The sequence below is a fragment of the Rhinoderma darwinii genome, chromosome 12 (assembly GCF_050947455.1).
Source record: "Rhinoderma darwinii isolate aRhiDar2 chromosome 12, aRhiDar2.hap1, whole genome shotgun sequence".
Taxonomy (NCBI): domain Eukaryota; kingdom Metazoa; phylum Chordata; class Amphibia; order Anura; family Rhinodermatidae; genus Rhinoderma; species Rhinoderma darwinii.
In genome coordinates, this window is record NC_134698.1 from 8,016,726 (window position 1) to 8,033,135 (window position 16,410).

At 42.0% G+C, this 16,410-nt stretch overlaps 1 long non-coding RNA gene across 1 annotated transcript in view; it reads left to right on the forward strand.

Moving 5' to 3' along the window:
- Window positions 1-9,579, forward strand: part of LOC142664495 (uncharacterized) — a 109,771-nt gene extending 100,192 nt beyond the window's left edge. Inside the window, exons 2-3 of the long non-coding RNA XR_012851293.1 lie at window positions 4,895-4,970; window positions 9,351-9,579. This is a non-coding gene — a long non-coding RNA (uncharacterized LOC142664495). The remainder of the gene's footprint in view (window positions 1-4,894; window positions 4,971-9,350) is intronic.
- Window positions 9,580-16,410: the final 6,831 nt, after the last annotated feature.

A 16,410-nucleotide genomic window follows, 5' to 3' on the forward strand; every position in this document is an offset into this window, starting at 1 on the left:
TGGGCATGTGCACATAAGAAAACTAGTGTAATAAGTGGGCATGATTTTTTTCCATAGAGCCCTGCCATAACAATGACTAGTCACAGTGCCTCCATAATAGTAGCTGCAACTACAACCCCATTACAGTGACAGCCATATTGCCCCTATAGTGCTTCTATAGTCACAGTCCCCCCATAACAAGGTCTCTATTTACAGTTCACACTGCCCCTAGGTACTAAGCCTGAAAACGCCCCTATTAAATGCCCATTTACACTTATTCATTATCTGAGCTATTGTAATTATAAGGGTATGTTCACACGCTGAATCAAAAATGTCTGAAAATACGGAGCTGTTTTCAAGGGAAAACAGCTCCTGATTTTCAGAAGTTTTTTAAGCCACTCGCGATTTTTGAGGCGTTTTTTTACGGTCGTTTTTGGAGCTTTTTTTCAATAGAGTCTATGAAAAAACAGCTCCAAAAACGTCCCAAGAAGTGACCTGCACTTTTCTTTACGCGGCCGTTTTTCAAAACGGCCACGTAAAAAAAACGGCCCATCGGAACAGAACTCCGTTTTCCCATTGACATCAATGGGCAGATGTTTTGAGGCGTTCTGCTTCGGCGTTTACGCCTCGAAAAACGTCCGAAAACATACCCTAATTGCTCAGTATAAAACCATAGTATATAGCTGATCATCAATTGTGATGCCGTAAATATAATTGTTATCGGTGGTACGATTGATAAATGTATAAATGTAACTCACAAAACTTACAAAGTTCCCCATAGAAAGTACTGCCATAAATAATGCCACGCGACATACAGACCCCCAACCAGACCCCTAAATTAAATAGAAGCTCAAATCAGATGAGATTCCAGATTTTTTTTTTTTTTGTTCCATCTGCCATGAGCGCTGACTTTAGCATTGGATAAAGCGAAGGAGAAACAACAGGAACCTCTCAGAGAGCGGCGCTGTGCTCCGTATACTGCAGGAGCAGTAGTACAGCGAGTACATAGAGTACAGCGGGGCCGATCACATGACGAAGAGTCGTGTCGTCACCAAAGAAGACTGTGCAACTAGACTTCCGGTTCCTCATCAGCGCTATAAAAATTTATGACAATCTCGGAAACAGCACGACGGGGTCCGGGAATGTATATTAGCGAGTTTACTCACATACAGCAGTGAGAAGACTGCTAATAATTTTTAGTCCCCGCATAACCCCTTTAACCCCTTCCCGTTTTTGGGTGTGACTGTATGTCCAAATTCAAAGTGCGTTCCCGCAATAGGCCGTACACACACGCCCTGTAGATAAAGCGGGCGCAGGAGCTGTGCGCGCTTTATCTTCAGCGGCTGTCAGCTGTCGTACACAGCTGACATCCCGCTTCGATGGCAGTTACCGCAGATCGCAGCCATTGCTAGGCTTCCTGGTTTCCCAGGTACGGTAGCCTATTAGGTCCTGCCCGAGGCATGACGTAATAGGTAACTCTCAGATGATGAATGACAGTCAGGGTATGTGCACACACACTAATTACGTCCGTAATTTACGGACGTATTTCGGCCGCAAGTTCCGGACCGAACTCAGTGCAGGGAGCCGGGCTCCTAGCATCATAGTTATGTACGACGCTAGGAGTCCCTGCCTCGCTGCAGGACAACTGTCCTGTACTGTAATCATGTTTTCAGTACGGTACAGTTGTCCGGCAGCGAGGCAGGGACTCCTAGCATCGTACATAACTATGATGCTAGGAGCCCGGCTCCCTGCACTGTGTTCGGTCCGGTACTTGCGGCCGAAATACGTCCGTCAATTACGGACGTAATTAGTGTGTGTGCACATACCCTCACAATACACTGCACTACACAAGTACATACATAAGTAGTGCAGTGTATTGTGCCGGGGATCAGAAGATCAGATCTTCAAGTCCCCAGGTCAGTATAAAAGAAAAAGTGAAAAAAGTAAAAAAAAATGTTAAAGAAAAATAAATAAATAAAAGTTTTAACTAATAAAAACAACACTTGCCCTGTTTCCCTGATCAACTCCTTTATTATTAGAAAAAAAATGAAAACATGGAAAAAATATATACATAATAGGTATCGCCGCGATCGGAACGGCCTGATCTATAAAAATGACACATTATTTTTACCGCACGGTGAACACCGTAAAAATGTTTAATAAAAAACAATGACAGCATTTTATTTTTTGGTCATCTTGTCTCAAAAAAAAATGTAATAAAAAGTTGCAAGTAACGCAAAATGGTACCAATAGAAACTACAGTTCGCCACTCATAAAACAAGCCGTCCCACAGCGATATCAACGAAAAAATAAAAAAGTTACGGCTGTCAGAAAATGGCGACACTAAAACATGATTTTTTTAGTAAAGAGTATTTTTATTGTGGGAACGCAGTGAAAGGTAAAAAAACAATATAAATTTGGTGTCGCTGTAATCGTATCGCCCCGCAGAATAAAGTTAACATGTTGTTTATACTGCACGGTGAACACTGAAAAAAATAAAAAAACAAAACCGTGCTAGAATGGCTGTTTTTTTGTTTCCTCATCTCCCAAAAAATGTAATAAATAGTGATAAAAAAATCGCATGTACCCCAAAAAATGCGCCCTCACACAGCTCCGTCAATGGAAAAATAACACGTTATGACTCTCAAAACGCAATGATGCAAAATGATTCTAATTGACGGCCCAGACTAATTTTTTAGGTCCAGTAGAATTTCACTAAATACCCCACATCGTCATTTGCGGTGGACCCCACAGGTGGACCTTGTAGACGCAGCGGAGATGAGGAAACTTTAGGGCCTTGTGCGGCTTATAGGGCTAGTGAAGAAGTCAAATATAAGGCAACACTGGAGTGCAGATATTTTGTATAATCCCCAATAATCCCGGCCTGTGTATAAAGGATTGGTTCAAAGTCACACCAATCCATGGATTATTCATTCACCCCATTATTACATCATCCTATTATGCCCTGATGTACTCCGCCCAGTTTACATATACCCTGATGTACTCCGCCCAGCTTACATATACCCTGATGTACTCCACCTAGCTTACATATACCCTGATGTACTCCGCCCAGTTTACATATACCCTGATGTACTCCGCCTAGTTTACATATACCCTGATGTACTCCACACAGATTACATATGCCCTGATGTACTCCGCACAGATTACATATACCCTGATGTACTCCACCTAGCTTACATATACCCTGATGTACTCCGCCCAGCTTACATATACCCTGATGTACACCGCCCAGCTTACATATACCCTGATGTACTCCACCTAGCTTACATATACCCTGATGTACTCCGCCCAACTCACATATGCCCCCACATTATAAGCTGAAATACCAGTAAAACACCAAGCAAAATCTGTGCAACATGGTGTCAAAAAACTAATCTTGTAAAATCTCCACTCCAAATACTAAATGGCGCTCCTTCGCTTTAGAGCCTTGCTGTGTGTCCAAATAGCAGTTCATGACCACGTGTGGGGTATTTCCGTACTCTGAAGAAGTTGCTTTACAAATATTACGGTGCTTTTTCTCTTTTATTTGTTAAGAAAATGAAATATTTTGAACTAATGCTACGTCTTATTGGAAAATAATGTAATTTTTCATTTTCACTGCTCATTTGAAATAAAATCTATGAGACACCTGTGGGGTCAAAATGCTCACTACGCCCCTAGATGACGTCCTCAATGGGTGTAGTTTGCCAAATGGAGTCACTTTTGGGTAGTTTCCACTGTACTGCTACCTAAGGGGCTTTGCAAAAGCGACATGGCGCAGAAAAAACAATTCAGCAAAATCTCCTCGCCGAATGGCGCTCCTTCCATTTTGAGCCCTGATGTGTATTCATACAGTGGTTTATTACCACATATGGGGTATTGCCGTACTCTGGAGAAGTTGCTTTATAAATGTTATGGTGCTTTTTCTCCTTTATTTGATGAGAAAATGAAACATTTTGACCTAAAGCTAAATCTTAGTGGAAAAAAAAATTCAATTTTTCATTTTTACTGCACAATTCTAATGAAATCTATGAAACACCTGGGGGGGTCAAAATGCTCACTACTCCCCTAGTTGAATTCCTCTAGAGGTGTAGTTTCCCAAATGGAGTCACTTTTGGGGAGTTTCCACTGTACTGGTACCTTAGGAGCTTTACAAATTCAACATGGTGCCGAGAAATCAAACCAGCAAAATCTGTACTTCAAAAGCTAAATGGCGTGCCTTCCCTTCTAAGCCCTGATGTGTATTCATACAGTGGTTTATGACCACATGTTGGGTATTTCCTTACTCTGGAGAAGTTGCTTTACAAATGTTGGGGTGCTTTTCCTTATTTATTTGTTGAAAAAATTAACAATTCTGAGGTAAAGCTACATCTTATTGGAATATAATGTAATTTTTCATTTTCACTGCCCAATTCTAATGAAATCTATGAAATACCTGTGGGGTCAAAATGCTCACTACACCCCTAGATTAATTCCTCTATATATAAATATAATTTAAGAAAAGGAAGGCCAAAAAATCCACTAGGTGCTCCTTTGCTACTGGGGCCTTTGTTTCAGGCCCGTAGCACACAAGGGTCACATGTGGGATATTTCTAAAAATTGCAGAATCAGGGCAATAAATATTCAGTTGTGATTCTCTGGTGAAAAAAAACCTTCGGTATTACAAATTTTTTCCCTAACATAAAGTACAATATGTCATGAGAAAACAATCTCAGAATCGCTTGGATGGGCAAAAGCATTCCAGAGTTATTACCACATAAAGTGACACATGTCAGATTTAAAAAAAAATGAGGCTCTGTCATAAGGTCCAAAAGTGGCTGCGTCCTTAAGGGGTTAAGATGCATTGTGTACAAGCAGTGAATCCACCGCACCTGGCCACGTTTTAACCTCCTTATTCTCTCTCCTCCTCTTCTAGGTGTTGGTCCTGGGCCTGGTACTTGGAACCACCATGATTTGCCTAGTGACCCGTATCTACTAATGTCTGGGGTCTGGTACGTCATTTTATTTTATCCTAATACTAGATGTATACTGTGATAATACATCACCTGTAGTGTTACTGTCAAATCTTCCCCCTGCACATGGACATGACTATAGCCCTAGTAGCCATAGAAGCTGCTATGGGGCTCTGAGGCTGACGGGGCACATTTGGTTGCCAAAACGTCATTCGTTTTTGTAAGGGAAGATCTGCTTTATAGGACCATAACTGTAATGTCGGGGTATGGAGACGGAAAGGTGAGCCCTAATCTACCCGCCACTTAGTCCCTGCCTACTTGCACAGTCCGTCCTAGGCGACGGCGTACAACTGGGCGACGGTCCCTACGCTCACTATGTGCATGACAAACAAAACAATACAAGGGAATACAGAAGCAAGGGAAGAGGGGCAGTTGCCCACGGAAACACCATGAGCAACAGAGTAGTGAACGAGCCGAGTCAAACCAGGAGAGTACGTGGTAGCAAAAGCAGAGCAGGAGAATAGTCAGTCAAGCCAGGGTCAATATGAAGCAGAGGTCAATGGTAATAGCAGGAACAGCAGAGCCAGGAAACACAAGAATCACAGGCAAAGGACAAGCAGCAAATGAAGGTATAAATAGACCAAGGGCGGGAGCTAGCTCCGTCAGGCCAGGCTGTGATAGGTTCTCCCACTCCTCAGCCTACCAGCCTGAGTGGTAGCAGATCGAGTCACTCTATCAGACCTAGGAACAGATGCAGACTGATTAACCACGGACGTCGACACAGAAGCTGTGTCTGGCAAATCCTTTACAATAACCCTTCAATGCTGCCTAGCCCCTTCCACGACAACCAACGTATATATACGGTGTAGTCCAGGAGGGAAAGTATGGAGCGGGCTCACGGACTGAGCTCACTCCATAATTTGCTGGTGTTGTATGTTACAGCTGACACTTCACTGCAACGAGCGAAATTGTCGATTACTACGATCCCGCTCGTTTAACCCCTTAGATGCTGTGGTCAATAGTAACTGCGGTAACTAAGCCATTAGAAAGAGGGGGTCGGCCATCTCCGACGGCCCATCACCCCACTGCGATTGCGGGGTGCCGATAGTTGTCATTGCAGCTTAGAGAACTAATGTAGGCCCTCAGGTCTGCCATCTTTGCACTCCTGGCAGGGCTTAATAAGAGCAGGTAAAGAACACGATATACTGCAATGCATTAGTATTGCAGTATATTCTGCAAGCGATCCAATGATTGCTGGTTTAAGTCCCCTAGAGGGCTAGTAAAGAAAGTAAAATACAGTTAAATTAAGTTTATATATATATATATATAAAGTTAAAATATTAAAAGTTAAAAAAAAAAACCTTTCCGCATTTTCCCCCAAAAGCAATGTAAAAAAAATAAATTAACATAACTTGTATTGCCACGTCCGTAAAAGTCAGAGCTATAACAATATAACATTATTTAACCCACATGGTGAATGCATTTAAACAAACAAAAAATTTCGAGGGCAGAATCACTATTTTTTGGTCATCTCATCTCCCACAAACAATGGAATAAAACATGATCAAAAACTCTCATCTACCTTAAAATAGAACCAATAAAAACTACAGCTCGTGCCACAAAAAACAAGCCCTCACACTGCTGCAGCGACGGAAAAAAAAAAAAAACGTATGGCGAAACAAAACAGATTTTATTTTTAACAATTCGTTTTTTTCTTGTAAAAGTAGTAAAACATAAAAGAAATTATATAAATGTAATATCGCCATAATTGTATTGACCCGCAGAATAAAGTTAACATGACGTTTTTACCGCGCGGTGATCTCCATAAAAACGAAACCCAAAAAACAATGGAGAAATCACAGTTTTTTTTCCTATTTCACCCCACAAAGAAAGTTCTTTCAGTTTCCCATTTCATTATATGGTAAAATAAATGGTGCCATGAAAAACTACAACTTTTGGAAGGTGAGGAAAGAACAAAAATAAAAAAATTCAAAATGGCTGCGGCAGGAAGGGGTTAAGGTCTGACCCACACAATTGTATTATGGCTCATTGCAGGAGGTGTATATTTAGGGCTTACTAACGGGATTAGATCTTGGCCTTTGAGATCAGAAAAATAAAGTAATGGGGGGCTCATTTTTTACTTTGCTAGAGCACGCCCTATCTATCTGCCTCTCATATATCCGTCTCATTTATATGCGAAGTTCTGCGGCATTTTCTATCACTATGTAGTTGACTTTGTGAAATTTAATTTTTGTGCTGATTTGGGTTGAAAGCTAAAATTAAAAAGTTATTTTCAGTCAGTTGGTTTGGTGTAAATGTCTGTCACAATACGGCCCTCATCCAGTGTCATTTGTACATCCAGATAGTGCAGCTTAACGTCGCTGATTGTGACCACCAGCGATCAGATTTAATCTGTGATGGAACTTGAGAAGTGTTGAATTCCCCTGCAGCGCCACCACAGGAGAAACAAAGTATTACACAGTGAAATTAATAAGAGGCTTGTCCTTTCTTAACTTAGTATTCCCCAATAGGGTAATTACAATGGGTTTTCTATACCAGACAACCTCTTTAGGTTATAAAGGATTCTTATTTACTCCAAAACCATCTAGTTTTAGAAAAATAAAGTTAAATTTCCACCTTTCCATTGTGGTAATCTGTTACTAAGACTTTTCCTCAGATGAATTGTGTGCTACAACATCTACTAAACAATTATATGCCGATCACCGAAAGAGATTTTCAGCTGCAGTATATAAATTTATAAAAAATTATATATATATATATATATTTATTTATTTGTAGGCTTTACTGCAGTGATTGGTATAATGGAGAGCAGGGTACAGATTATCACATACCGCAAGCATTATGACATCATTGCAGGCAGTGATGTCATCAGAACAATGGAGGGTGTGTCATCTATAGCAGTGACATCACAATGGCGTGAAGTTCTAAAGCCCCCAAGCGCGGTCACATCAGTGCCATATCTCGAGTTGATGCTGATGCTGAAACTTCACTTGGTTTTTCAAAGAGCGAATTTGTGCTACAAAGCGACTACTACATCATCTGTTCAGAGCACTTAAACACCAGTGCAACTTCTGAACATCGTGGTAGATTCTCTCTTATTTGAGGAATCCCCTTTTTCCGTTGTTCCTGAATTTAAACATCAAGCCGCCTGCTACAAGGAACAATGAGTTACCGAGAACTCTTGCAGCTTGCAATAGACGAAAGTTCCCGGATAAATCAAGGTAAGTGGAACTTGTTATATCAGATACATTTAGGCTAGTTTCACACAAACGTGTCCGTTTTGCGTCCGCAAAAAATGCACCGTTTTTTAGTTGCAAAAAGGGATGATTATTGGCTTTCGGACCAAGGGCAGCGGTATTTCTCAAACAGCGCAGTTTGTGAACTGTTCGCGTGCTGCTGTGGTGACAGTGTATCGTGAGTGGACAAATGGCACCATTGGGAATAACGGACATGGAAACTGCAGAGCACCATGTGCCATGTATGTGAGAGGTGAACATTGGCTACCAGACGTGTGTCTAATACAACAGTTTAGCGAACCCGACTGCGTATGGGGCTCCGAACCCGACGGATGGTCACTGCTCCTATGTAACAAAGGTGCATCAGAGAAAATGGCTTCAATTTACACGGCAGTATTGGTCTCAGAGCACCGATGATTGGCAGAGGGTTGTCTTCTCCGATAAATCACGTTTTCTGCTTCATCGAAAGGATGGACTTTACAACCATTGTTGGAAGAACACAAGCTGGCGGCGACGTCAGCGTCTGGGGTATTTTTCCATGGCATTCTCTGGGCCACTCATCCATGTGGAAGGCTCTGAACCGATTTAGATATGAATCCATCGTTACAGATCACATCCACCATACATGCTGATTGTCTTCCCTGGAGCAGATGGAATCTTAAAGCAAGACAATGCGACATGTCACACGACTATAAATGCCCGACAGTGGTTGGAAGAGCACGACCAAGACTTCCAAGTACTTCCCTGGCCCCCTATTTCTCCGGACTTGAAGCCAATTGAGCATCTGTGGGACCACGTCGATCGTGTTGTTCGCTTTATGGATCCTCCCCCACGCACCCTCCAGTAAATGTGGGATGTATGGAGTCAGCGAGGCTCCACATATGAGACCACTGACCAGCACCTTATTGAGTCACTCCCAGCCCGTCTACTGCTGTCCGTGCTGCACACGCCGGTTACTCTGGATATTAGTAGTAGTTATAATAATGTGACTCGACTGTATATATTCATAGTATCAAAACGGTTGTCCAAGATTAGAAAAACATGGGAGCTTTCCTCTAGAAAGAAGGCCACGCGAGTCCATAGGAAATGTCTGGTATTGATCTTTTTTCCCATTTTTTCTGTACATAATTAATATATGTTATACACATTGTTTCACATCTAGGCATTGCTGATGGAAGATTAAGATCTGGACATAGAAGGCGTCAGAGTGTGGAGCAGGATGAAGACCATGACAATGTCCCCGACAGGAGACGAAGACGTGGTCAAGTTCCACCGCGCCGTAGGTTGCAGCAAGAAGGAGCGGACAGAAGCCGGTCCCCATTACGACCTGAGCCAATAGAACAGTCTGAAACGACAAGTGGCTGTCGTATTAATAGTGAGACCGAGCTCAGAATTCCTGGAGAATCCCAGCCTGGGTCTACTCCATCAACTACTCAGGAGAGATCCGAAAGGCTGGAGGAACCAATACAAGACCCCAGCACCAGTGAGCCGCTACCAAACCTGCAGCCGTCCAGAGAAGGAAGCAGATCTCCTCAGCAAACATCTAACAGGCTGGTGGAGCCAACACCAAGCACCAGTCAGCTGCTTCCCAACCAACAGCCGACAACAGAGACCACAGACAGCAGACCTGTGCAGAGAAGACAATGTCGGCGAGGCAGGAGAGGCAGGCAGATTGATAGACTCCCATCTCGAACCTTTACTGACAACGAAGACATCCAGTCCTGCACTATATGCCTAGAGGACTATGAGATTGGAGAGCAAGTCACCGTTCTGCCATGTTCTCACATATTCCATCTGCCTTGTATTGCACATTGGATCCCGACAAATCCACGCTGTCCCTTGTGCCGCATCCATGCCTTTCAAAGACAGAGGAGGAGATAAGTACCAACAGCTGTGGTACATAAGAAACACCAGCAGTACAGGTATGATCACTGACATCTATAGTATTTTTGTGAAATCATGGCTGGAGCTTCGGCACCAGTATATTGCTGAGTGATTATCGTCTGGTCTGATTATTTTTTTGTTTTGTCTACAGTACCACCTAGTCTTCTTCTTCATCTTCACCTTGGATGCCAGAATCTCAATCTGCACAGAGACCTAATAATAAAAGATCCCTGATGCCGTTTCCCAGAATCCATTTCTGTGATACTGGAATTTCCCTTCGGGGATTAATAAAGTTATCTTATCTTATTTTATGCCTGGGACTGCCTTCTATCTTGGATATTTCATATTCCATCTCGGTTGGATTGGTGTTTCGACTACTACTATGTTTTGGCCTAAGACTTACATTACTCCTTAACCCCTTAAGGACGCAGCCTAGTTTGGGCCTTAAGGCTCAGAGCCCATTTTTCAAATCTGACATATTTCACTTTATGTGGTAATAACGAATGCTTAAACCTATCCAAGCGATTCTGAGATTGTTTTCTCGTGACACTTTGGGCTTCATGTTCGTGGTAAAATTTGGTCGATATATTCAGTCTTTATTTGTGAAAAATTGCAAAATTTAGAGAAAATTTACAAAAAATAGCATTTTTCAGAATTTAAATGCATCTGCTTGAAAAACAGACGGTTATACCACCCACAATAGTTACTAGTTCACATTTCCCATATGTCTACTTAAGATTGGCATCGTTTTTTGAACATTATTTTATTCTTCTTGGACGTTACAAGGCTTAGAACATAAACAGCAATTTCTCATATTCTTAAGAAAATTTCAAAAGCCTTTTTTTGAAGGTACCGGTTCAGTTCTGAAGTGGATTTGAGGGGCCTATGTATTAGAAACCCCCATAAAACACCCCATTTTAAAAACTAGACCCCTCAAAGTATTCAAAACAGCATATAGAACGTTTTTTAACCCTTCAGGCATTTCACAGGAATTAAAGCAAAGTGGAAATTAAATTTGCAAATTTCATTTTTTCTGCTGAATTTCAAATTTATTAAATTTTTTTCTGTAACACAGAAGGTTTTACCAGATAAACACTACTAAATATGTATTGTCCAAATTCTGCAGTTTTTATAAATGTCCCACATGTGGCTCTAGTGCGCTCGTGGACTAAAACACAAGCCCTAGAAGCAAAGAAGCACCTAGTGCATTTTAAGGCCTCTTTTTTATTAGAATATATTTTAGGCAGCATGCCAGGTTTGAAGAGGTGTTGAGGTATCAAAACAATGGAAACCCACCAGAAGTGACCCCATTTTGGAAATTACACCCCTCAAGGAATTCATTTATGGTTTTTGTTATCATTTTGACCGCACAGTTTTTTCACAGCACCTATTTGAATTGGGCTGTGAAATGAAAAAAATGATATTTTTTCCAATAAGATGTCATTTTTGATCAAAATTTCTTATTTTCACAGGGAACAACATACCCCATTTTGTTGCCCAATTTGTCCTTAGTGCGGCAATACCCCATTTGTGGTGATAAACTGCCGTTTGGGCCCATGGGAGGGCTCAGAAGGAAAGGAGCGCTATGTGTTTGTTGGAGTCCAGATTTTGCTGGATTGGTTTTCGGGTGCCATGTCGCATTTGCAGAGCCCCAGAGGTATCAAAGCAATGGAAACCCACCAGAAGTGACCCCATTTTGGAAACTACACCCCTCAAGGAATTCATTTATGGTTTTTGTTATCATTTTGACCGCACAGTTTTTTCACAGCACCTATTTGAATTGGGCTGTGAAATGAAAAAAAAGATATTTTTTCCAAGAAGATGTAATTTTTGATCAAAATTTCTTATTTTCACAGGGAACAACATACCCCATTTTGTTGCCCAATTTGTCCTTAGTGCGGCAATACCCCATTTGTGGTGATAAACTGCTGTTTGGGCCCATGGGAGGGCTCAGAAGGAAAGGAGCGCTATGTGTTTGTTGGAGTCCAGATTTTGCTGGATTGGTTTTCGGGTGCCATGTCGCATTTGCAGAGCCTCAGAGGTATCAAAGCAATGGAAACCCACCAAAAGTGACCCCATTTTGGAAACTACACCCCTCAAGGAATTCATTTATGGTTTTTGTTATCATTTTGACCGCACAGTTTTTTCACAGCACCTATTTGAATTGGGCTGTGAAATGAAAAAAAAGATATTTTTTCCAATAAGATGTAATTTTTGATCAAAATTTCTTATTTTCACAGGGAACAACATACCCCATTTTGTTGCCCAATTTGTCCTTAGTGCGGCAATACCCCATTTGTGGTGATAAACTGCCATTTGGGCCCATGGGAGGGCTCAGAAGGAAAGGAGCGCTATGTGTTTGTTGGAGTCCAGATTTTGCTGGATTGGTTTTCGGGTGCCATGTCGCATTTACAGAGCCCCAGAGGTATCAAAGCAATGGAAACCCACCAGAAGTGACCCCATTTTGGAAACTACACCCCTCAAGGAATTCATTTATGGTTTTTGTTATCATTTTGACCGCACAGTTTTTTTACAGCACCTATTTGAATTGGGCTGTGAAATGAAAAAAATGATATTTTTTCCAATAAGATGTCATTTTTTATCAAAATTTCTTATTTTCACAAGGAACAACATACCCCATTTTGTTGCCCAATTTGTCCTTAGTGCGGCAATACCCCATTTGTGGTGATAAACTGCCGTTTGGGCCCATGGGAGGGCTCAGAAGGAAAGGACCACCATTTGGCCTACTGGAGCTTTTCTGGTGCTAAGTCATGTATGCAGAAGCCCCTGAGGTACCAGTACAGTTGAAACCCCCGAGAAGTGACCCCATTTTAAAAACTACACCTCTTAAGACATTCATCTAGAGGTGTAGTGAGCATTTTGACCCCACAGGTACTGTGTAAAAGATAATGCGCAGCAGATGGTGCAGAGTGAGATTTGCAATTTTATATATATATATGGCATGTCAGTGTCCGATATAGTGTGCCCAGCATGCGCCACCGGAGATATACACCCCTTAAATTGTAATGTGGGTTCTCCTGGGTACGGCAATACCCTACATGTGGCTGTTATCAGCTGCCTGGGCACACAGCAGGGCTCAGAAGGGAAAGATGAGGGGGGTAAGCTGTGCGGAGTGCATCAGTGTAAATTAAAAATCAAGGGATGTATGATACATTTTAAAACAATCTTTTATACAGAGCCCTGGTTTTTCGGGACACGTGTCACATTGGTATATTGTGTTCTTCCTTATCCCCCTCTTATAGCAGACTCTGCACCTCTTTTGACTCTTTCCCTTTCCACCGGTTTGGGGAACTTCTCTTGGAAAGTGTTGCCCTGGTACGATGCGTGTGGCCTCGCTTCCAGAAGTACTGGGTGCCCCCCCTTCCTGGTCCCTAAAGATTAGATCTTGAAATTCCAGGAAAGTTGCCCTCTGGCCTGCACATCGACGTAGCACGTACGCATTGTACAAAGCCATCTGTATGATGTGCACGGCCAGCTTCTTATACCACACCGCATGGCGCTGTAGGGCTTCAGGACTTGATCTGACAAGTCCATCCCTCCCATGTACCTATTGTAGTCCAGGATGCAGTCTGGTTTGGGGGTGGCCTTTCCTTCATATATCCTAAACCTGTAGGTATACCCTGATGCACTCTCACAGCTTATACATCTTCACGCCATACCTTGCCCTCTTACCCGGCAGGTACTGGCGGAATTGAACCCTCGCTTTAAAATGTACCAGGGACTCATCAATAGAAATACACGTCTCGGGGGTGTATGCTTGGGAAAACCGGGCACTGAAACGGTCTAATAGGGGTCTCCGTTTATACAAACGGTCAAAACTGGGGTCATCTCGGGGTGGGCACGTCTCATTATCAGTATAATGTAAGAAGCGAAGTATTGCCTCATTTATTTATTTTTTTAGGTTCCAGTTCAGTTCTGAAGTTGCTTTGAGGGGCCCATATATTAGAAACCCCTATCAAATACCCCATTTTAGAAACTAGACCCCTCAAAGTATTCACAACAGCATTTAGAAAGTTTATGAACCCTTTAGGTGTTTCACAGAAATTTAGAGCAAAGTAGAGGTGACATTTACTTTTTTTTTTTTTGTCAGAAAATCCTTTTTATACCATTTTTTTTATAACACAAAAGGATTTATCAGAGAAACGCAACTTAATACGTATTGCCCAGATTCTGCAGTTTAGAGAAATATCCCACATGTGGCCCTCGTGCGGTAATGGACTGAAGCATCGGCCTCCGAAGCAAAGGAGCACCTAGCGGATTTTGAGCCCTCTTTTTTATTAGGCACCATGTCCGGTTTGAAGAGGTCTTGTGGTGCCAAAACAGTGGAAAACCCCCAAAAGTGACCCCAATTTGGAAACTAGACCCCTTGAGGAATTCATTGTAGTTTTCTTGGGGTGCATGCGGCTTTTTGATCAGTTTTTATTCTATTTTTAGGTGGCGCGGTGACTAAAAAACCGCAATTCTACTATTGTTTTTTTGTTCTATTTTTTTCACAGCGTTCACCGTGCGCTATAAATGACACATTCACTTTATTCTGCGTGACGATACGATTACGGCGATACCAGATGTTTATAGTTTTTTTATGTCTTATGGCGTTTGCACAATAAAATACGTTTTGTAAACAATCATTCACTTTTTGTGTTACCTTATTCTAAGAGCCAGAACGTTTTTATTTTTCCTTCAAAAAAGCCGTGCGAGGACTTATTTTTTGCGTAACGAACTGTAGTTTCGATCAGGACCATTTTTCGGTACATGCGACTTTTTGATCTCTTTTTATTCCATTTTTTGGGAGGTGAAGTGACCAAACAATTGTGATTGTGGTGCGGTTTATTATTTTATTTTTTTACGGCGTTCACCGCGCGGGATAAATAACGAAATAATTTTGTAGTTCAGGCCGTTACGGACGCGGCGATACCAATTATGTATAGTTTATTTGTTTATTTATTTATTTATTTTAATAATAAAGACTGACAAGGGAAAAAGGGGGATTTTTACTTTTATTACTTTTAAAACTTTTATTTTCTTATTTTTACACAACTTTTTTTAACTTTTTTTTTACTTTTTTACTTTGTCCCATTAGGGGACTTGAGGGCAGGAGGCCCTGATCGCTATTCTAATACACTGCACTACATGCGTAGTGCAGTGTATTAGAGCTGTCAGCTACTCACTGACAGCAAGCATAGTGGGTCCTGACGTTGTCAGGACCCACTAGGCTTCCGTCTATGGCATAGCCGGACGCCATTTTTTGGTGTCCGGTTGCCATAGTCACCATCGCCGGCCGCTATCGTGTAGCAGGCCGGCGATGGCGGATTAACCCCTAAGAAGCCGCGATCGCTATTGAACGCGGCTTCTGAGGGGTTAAATCTGCGGGGACCACCGCGATCGGTCCCGGCACATTGAGCAGTGATAGTCTGCTGTCGGAGACAGCAGCTATCACAGCTCATGCACGCGCCCCGCGCGAACGGCGCCGTGTTTACTCCATGACATACTATTATGTCATGGAGCGCGAACGATGCACTTACCATGACATAATAGTATGTCCTGGAGCGTTAAGGGGTTAAAACTGGTGAGAATGGTGGCGTTCCCATGTTCACATAGGAGCAATGTAGGCCCCAAGATTACAATATTTAGGGTGATTGATAAATATTGTAAAAATAAAAAGCACAGAAAAATTACTCTTTTTTTAGGGTATGTTCACAAAAGAAGTGCAAGTCACTTCTTGGGCCGTTTTTGGAGCCGTTTTTCCTAGACAATATTGAAAACGGCTCCAAAAACGGCCGTAAAAAAAACGCTGAAAACCTTGAAAACAGCTCTGTATTTTCAGATATTTTTGAGTTTGCGTGTGAACATACCCTATTTTCCATCAATGTACAAATGAATAGAAATGAATTACTAACATATACACCATCCAGACATAACATTAAAACCACCTGCCTAATATTGTGTAGTCCTCCTCGTGCTGCCATAATAGCTCTGACCCGTTGAGACATGGATTTCAGAAGATCTTTAAAAGTGTCCTGTGGTATCTGGCACCAAGACGTTATCAGATCCTTTAACCCCTTCCTGCTCCTTGACGTTCTATTCCGTCATGTTATGGCAACAGGAGGCCTAACAATGGCCTCCGGGTTTGCCATCTACGGAAGCCTAGTTTGTCCTGCCTTAGGTTTGCTGTCAGTGAATAACTGACAGCACTTTTACACTGCACCACTACGCATGTAGTGCAGTGTATTAGAATAGCGATCAGGGATTCCTGACTTCAAGTCGCCTAGTGAGACCAAAAAAAACAGTTGTATAAAAAAATAAAAAAATTTAAGGCG